This window comes from Sturnira hondurensis, unplaced genomic scaffold (assembly GCF_014824575.4).
Source record: "Sturnira hondurensis isolate 20B ecotype Veracruz unplaced genomic scaffold, ASM1482457v3 Scaffold0022201, whole genome shotgun sequence".
Classification (NCBI taxonomy): Eukaryota; Metazoa; Chordata; class Mammalia; order Chiroptera; family Phyllostomidae; genus Sturnira; species Sturnira hondurensis.
In genome coordinates, this window is record NW_028094832.1 from 11,149,838 (window position 1) to 11,156,295 (window position 6,458).

Below are 6,458 nucleotides of genomic sequence, written 5' to 3' on the forward strand. Positions count from 1 at the left end.
GGGGAGAAGGTACAGAGAATAAGTAGCATAGATGGTAGGTAGAAAATAGGGGGAGGACAAGAATAGCATGGGAAATGTAGAAGCTAAAGAACTTATGACACATGGACATGAACTAAAGGGGGGGAATGTGGGAGGGAGAGGGTGTGCAGGGTGGAGGGGAATGAAGGGAGAAAATGGGACAACAGTAACAGCATAATCAATAAAATATATTTTAAAAATATTTTGTCTATTTAATTTTCTAACTTTATTTTTCAATTACAGTTCATATACAATATCATATTAATTTCAGGTGTACAACAGTGATTAGACATTTATATACCTTACAAAGTGATCACCTCAATGTGTCTAATACGCACCTGGCACACACCCAGTTATTACAATATTATTGACTATATTCCCTATGCTGTACTTTACATGCCTGTGACTGGTTTTTGTAACTGGCAATTTGTATTTCTTAATCCCTCTCCCCTTTGCTGCCCATCCCCCAACCCACCTGGCAACCATCAATTTGTTCTCTGTATCTATGAGTTTTTTTGATTTGTTAACTTTGCTTTTTAGATTCCACATATAAATGAAATAATATGGTATGTGCCTGTCTCTGTATGATTTATTTCACTTAACATAATACCCTCTAGGTCCATCCATGTTGTTGCAAGTGGCAAGATTTCATTCTTTTTTTAAAGTGTCAGATTTATTAAGGTATAATTTACAATTTATATACAATAAAGTATAATTAGATGAATTTTAACAAATGTGTAGTCCTGGAACCATCAGCAGTCTAGAGGAAATATTTTCATCACCCCTCTGCTGCCAGTCTCCTTCCTCCCAGACACTGAAGGTAGTAGTTACTNGAGACCCACAGGGTCCTAGAATGTACACAAGCCCACACACCCAGGAACCAGCACCAGAAGGGCCCAATTAGCTTGTAAGAAGTGGCAGAGGGGAACAAAATCTGGGGGAGAGGGGAACAAGCACCATCACTCCCTCTCTGAACCCGACCCCACATACAGCATCACAACCCAGAATCTAATTATTCACCTTAACAAATGTGTAGTCCTGGAACCATCAGCAGTCTAGAGGAAATATTTTCATCACCCCTCTGCTGCCAGTCTCCTTCCTCCCAGACACTGAAGGTAGTAGTTACTCACTGGATACAGTGAGCTCTTCAGTCCAGTAACTGGAACTTGGTCGAGGAACAACAAAGAAACCAGTCATCTAATCCACCAAACACAAAATGCAACAGGAAAAGGACTGTAATAATGCAGTTCTCGGTATGTAGGATACCAATTTGTGACCTTGTAGCACAGTTACTGGGGACACTTAAACAACCCTTGTTTTACAGCTGCTGGGCCTTTTCACTCTCTTGGTTGAATCCCATATCCATGGGATATAAGCCATTTTCATCCTTTAAGGGAGTAAGTCCCAATCAGGCTATTTATACTGGAGAAAAAAAATATGTGTGTATACATATATATATAGTGCCAACACACTCCTTGAGCCCTATCACAGATCTAGTAAAACTTCTAAGATTCTTATAAAATGTTCCCTGGGCTAGAGAAACACCGTCCTGTCATAATGCTAGTCTTATAAAGTCCACACAACTTTGAATACATTGTGCTTCTGAAAAAGTGTTAGTTTCTGCTAAGAGAAATGTTACTTTCTGCTAAAATAATGAAAATATCTAGAACCAGTTCTATTTTCCCCTCTTCATTTCTTAAGCTCAAATTAGAATAATTTAAAAATAAGTTTGGCAAATGAATCCCCCCAAGTATCTGGTTACCTACTGTATTTGGTGTACTTTTAATGGCTACATCTACTGTATATCTGGCTGTTCTAGATTGAAAAAATAAAACACATTTACACAAAAAGGTAGCATTTGCTGTGAATTCTCCAGGCTACTTGCAACAGTCATGGTTCAAATAAAGGGACTGTCTTGTGATGTTTGAAATTCAAATAATTTTTAAGTTGAAAACATAATTCTTAAAACTGCATTGACAGTCAAAACCATTTATTTAAAAATCCTAAAGGATATTTCTAGTTAAGGTAGAAGTGGTTCTAGGTTAATAGGACCAAATTTGACTTGAGACTCTATCCTTTAAATTGTAGGGAATGGAGGAAGGGATTGGGGAAGAGGTAATTGACAAAAAACATTATCTATGTAGTTACTCAGTGATAAATTTGGTGACAGAAGAGACTTAAGGACATGTTGGAATCTCAGAAGCAGTTCTCAAGAAGCTCAATTTTATTTTCTTGGATTTTAAAAATGTCTAAGTTTTTTCATCCTTGATCTTGGGAGGTAGATGGTACTTTAAATGCCTCATATGAACAATTTAATACTCTACAACAAGGGTTACATTTGCAGACATACTGAGCGTTACTGTGGGAGAGAGTAGGGTAGCTTTTGTACAGAAGGTCAGATATCTCAGTGCAAAATTAGCTGAACCGGCTCATTCATCTCTATGGTAATAGCTTCCTCTTCTTTATCAACATTATTTAGTATTTCCAAGTTCCCCACTTGCAGAAAATTTCACTCCGTCTTTTGGACACGGAAATTAACAGTAACATTTCTGATATGACTGAGATATCAGTACAGGTGTACAAATTCATCAGAAGGCATATTTACTATACAGTTATACTCTTGTCCTGGAATTCCAAGCTGTTCAACATCTAAATACATTCACTTCATTTCATAATCCGAAAACTTTTCTTGATTTGAAGCTTTAAATACTAGTGCTGAGGTGTCCACATTATCTTCAGCCCTAGGGTAATGATGTCTTTGTTGCCAGCACATTTTAGTATTTTGGATGTGCTGGTGAGGTTCACACCCCTGGCCAGTCTGCAGTCTCAGCATTATGTGTTGAAGCCTCCAGAGAACAGAGCTGCACTAAAGAGGAGTGAGACAAGTTCATATCACTCGAGCTGATGTCCCAGCAGGCTCCATTGATGAAGTCTTTAAGTGCCTCCAGTGTCTTTTTCATGACAGAACCCTGGACCAGGCACATTTTGAATATGGTGGCTGAGTTGCAATGATGCAGCTGGAGATGAAGGGAAGGAAGAAAAGTATAGCTGGCATAGGCTTCATAGGATGAGTTAGAAGGCTCACACAGCAGTCAGAGCCTGAGATCAAGGATGATCTCCTATTTTGTTCTTTTTTATGGCTGAGTAATATTCCATTGTTTATAGTACCACATCATCTTTATCAGTTTATCTTATCAATGAACACTTAGACTTCTGGCCCAGATGGAGGCATAGGTGGAAACACTTTACCTTCTTGCACAACCAAATTTAAGGACAACAAAGATTTAGAAACAAACACAACCAAAACAGCTAGAAAATTGAACTGTACCAAAGTCCAACAACAACAAACCATTCATCCAGACTGGTAAGAAGGGCGGAGTTGGTGGCCTGTGGAGAGGGGTCCCAGCAAAAAAAGGCAGTGGTTAGCGGACCTGGGCAGGCGCAGGGACGAAAACCCAGTAAGGCTCGCAAGGTGGCTGGCTGACCGTGGACACACATTTGTATGCAGATAAATGAGGCAGGTTTTAAAAAGGTCAGTGAGACAGACTGCACAACCCAGGACCCAGTGACGGGAAATAAAGCCTAAAAGCACTGATTCAAAAAACTTTCTGGGGTTGAGGTGCCAGGAGAGGATCCCAGCCTCACAGGAGAGTTCACTGGGGAGACCCACAGGGTCCTAGAATGTACACAAGCCCACACACCCAGGAACCAGCACCAGAAGGGCCCAATTAGCTTGTAAGAAGTGGCAGAGGGGAACAAAATCTGGGGGAGAGGGGAACAAGCACCATCACTCCCTCTCTGAACCCAACCCCACATACAGCATCACAACCCAGTGATTTAGGTTGCCCTGCCCTGGTCAACACCTAGGCTCTGCCCCTCGTAGTTAACAGATGTGAATAGACCAAAACATTATGGCTCAAGCAGAACAGTTCAAAGCCCCAGAGCCAACACTTCTAAGTGACAAAGAGATAGCCAGCCTTTTGGATGCACAGTTCAAAACACTGGTGATCAGGATGCTCACAGAACTGGTTGATTTTAGTTGCAAATTAAATGAAAAAATGAAGGCTACACTAAATGAAATGAAGCAAAATGCACAGGGAACCAATAGTGATGGAAAGAAAACTGGGACTCAAAACAAGGGAGTGGACCAGAAGGAAGAAAGAAACAACCAAACAGAAAAGAAGGAAGAAACAAGATTTAAAAAAAAAAATGAAGAGAGGCTTAGGAACCTCCAGGATATCTTTAAACATTTTAACATCTGAATTATAGGGGTACCAGAGGGGAAGAGGAAGAGTGACAAGTGAAAAACTTATTTAAACAAATAATAAAGGAGAACTTCCCCAGTCTGGCAAAGGAAACAGACTTCCAGGAAGCCCAGGAAGCTCAGAAAGCCCCAAATAAGTTGGACCCAAGGAGGAACACACCAAGGCACATCATAATTACATTGCCCAAGATTAAAATGAAGGAGAGAATCCTAGAAGCAGCAAGAGAGAAGGGAACAGTCACCTACAAAGGAGTTCCCATCAGACTGTCAGAGGATTTCTCAAAAGAGACCTTACAGGCAAGAAGGGGCTGGAAAGAAGTATTCCAAGTCATGAAATCCAAAACCCTACAGCCAAGATTGCTTTATCCAGCAAAACTTTCATTTAGAATGGAAGGACAGATAAAGTGCTTCTCAGATAAGGTCAAGTTCAAGGAGTTCATCATCACCAAGCCCTTATTATATGAAATGCTAAAGGGACTTATATAAGAAAAAGAAGATGAAAAATATTAACAGTGAAAGGACAGCAAACACACAGTTATTAACAACCACACCTAAAACAAAAGCAAACCACGACGACAACTAGATCAGGATAGAAACCATAGAAATGAACAACACACGGAAGGTTAGCAACAGGGGAGTGGGAGGAGGAGAAGGGGGGGAGAAGGCACAGAAAATAGCATAGACGGTAGGTAGAAAATAGATAGGGGGAGGGCAAGAATAGTAGGGGAAATACAGAATCTAAAGAACTTGAGACACGTGGTCATAAACTAAAGGGAGGAATGGTGGGGAGGGGGTGTGCAGGGTGGAGGGGAATGAAGGGGGGAATAGAACAACTGTAATGGTATAATCTATAAAATATATATATTAAAAACAAAACAAAAAATAGAATGGAAGGACAGATAAAGTGCTTCTCAGATAAGGTCAAGTTGAAGGAGTTCATCATCACCAAGCCCTTATTATATGAAATGTTAAAGGGACTTATCTAGGAAGGAGATAAAGAATATGAACAGTGAAAGGACAGCAAATTCACAGTTATTAACAACCACACCTAAAACAAAGCAAACTAAGTATACAGCTAGATCAGGACTGGAGCCATAGAAATGGAGGTCACAAGGAGGGTTAGCAACAGGGGAGTGGGAGAAGGATAAGGGGGGAGAAGGTACAGAGAATAAGTAGCATCGATAGTAGGTAGAAAATAGACAGGGGGAGGGCAAGAATAGTATGGGAAATGTAGAAGCTAAAAAACTTGTCACACATGGATATGAACTAAAGTGGGGTAATGTGTGGAGAGAGGGATTATGCGGGGTGGAGGGGAATGAAGGGGGGAATGGGGAAACTGTAATGGCATAATCAATATACTATATTTTTAAAAAGAGAAACTAAGACAAAAAAAAAAGAATGAACACTTAGGTTGCTCCCACCACACCTTGGCTGTTGTAAATAATGCTGAATTGAACGTTAAGGGTACATATAGTTTTTCTTTCTCTCTCTCTTTTTTTTTTGGTTAAAGATTTTATTTATTTTGCTTTTAGAGAAAGAGGAAGGGAGGAGGAGAGAGGAAGAGAAAGATCAATGTGTGGTTGCCTCTTGCATGCCCCTACTGGGGACCCAGTCTGCAACCTAGACATGTGCCCTGACTGGGATTCAAACCTGCAACCAATTTACTCAAGCTGGCACTAAATCCACTGAGCCACACCAGCCAGGGCAGCTTTTCTAATTAGTGTGTTGTTTTTTCTTCTTTCAATACCGAGAAGTAGAATTGCTGGCTCATAGCATAGTTCTGTTTTTAATTTTTTGAGGACACTCCATACTGTTTTCCATAGTGGCCGTACCAATTTACAATCCCACATCCCAAGGGGTTCATTTTCTTCATATTCTCACCAACACTTGCTGTTTAATCATTTATTGATAATAGCCATTTGGACAGCTGTGAGGTGATATCTGACTGGGTTTTGATTTGCATTTCCCTGATAATTAGTGATGTTGAACATTATTTCACATGTCTATTGGCCATCTATATGTCCTCTTTGGAGGAATGTCTATTCAGATTCTCTGCCCATTTTTAAATCAGATTGTTTATTTTTATGATATTGAGCTGTATGAGTTCTTATATAGTTTGGATATTAATACTTTATCAGATATATTATTTGTAAATATTTTCTCCCATTAAGTAGGT

At 39.9% G+C, this 6,458-nt stretch overlaps 1 pseudogene; it reads right to left on the reverse strand.

Moving 5' to 3' along the window:
• Positions 1–1,769: 1,769 nt before the first annotated feature.
• LOC118978964 (proliferating cell nuclear antigen-like) lies at positions 1,770–3,104 on the reverse strand (annotated as a pseudogene).
• Between the last annotated feature and the right edge of the window lie 3,354 nt (positions 3,105–6,458).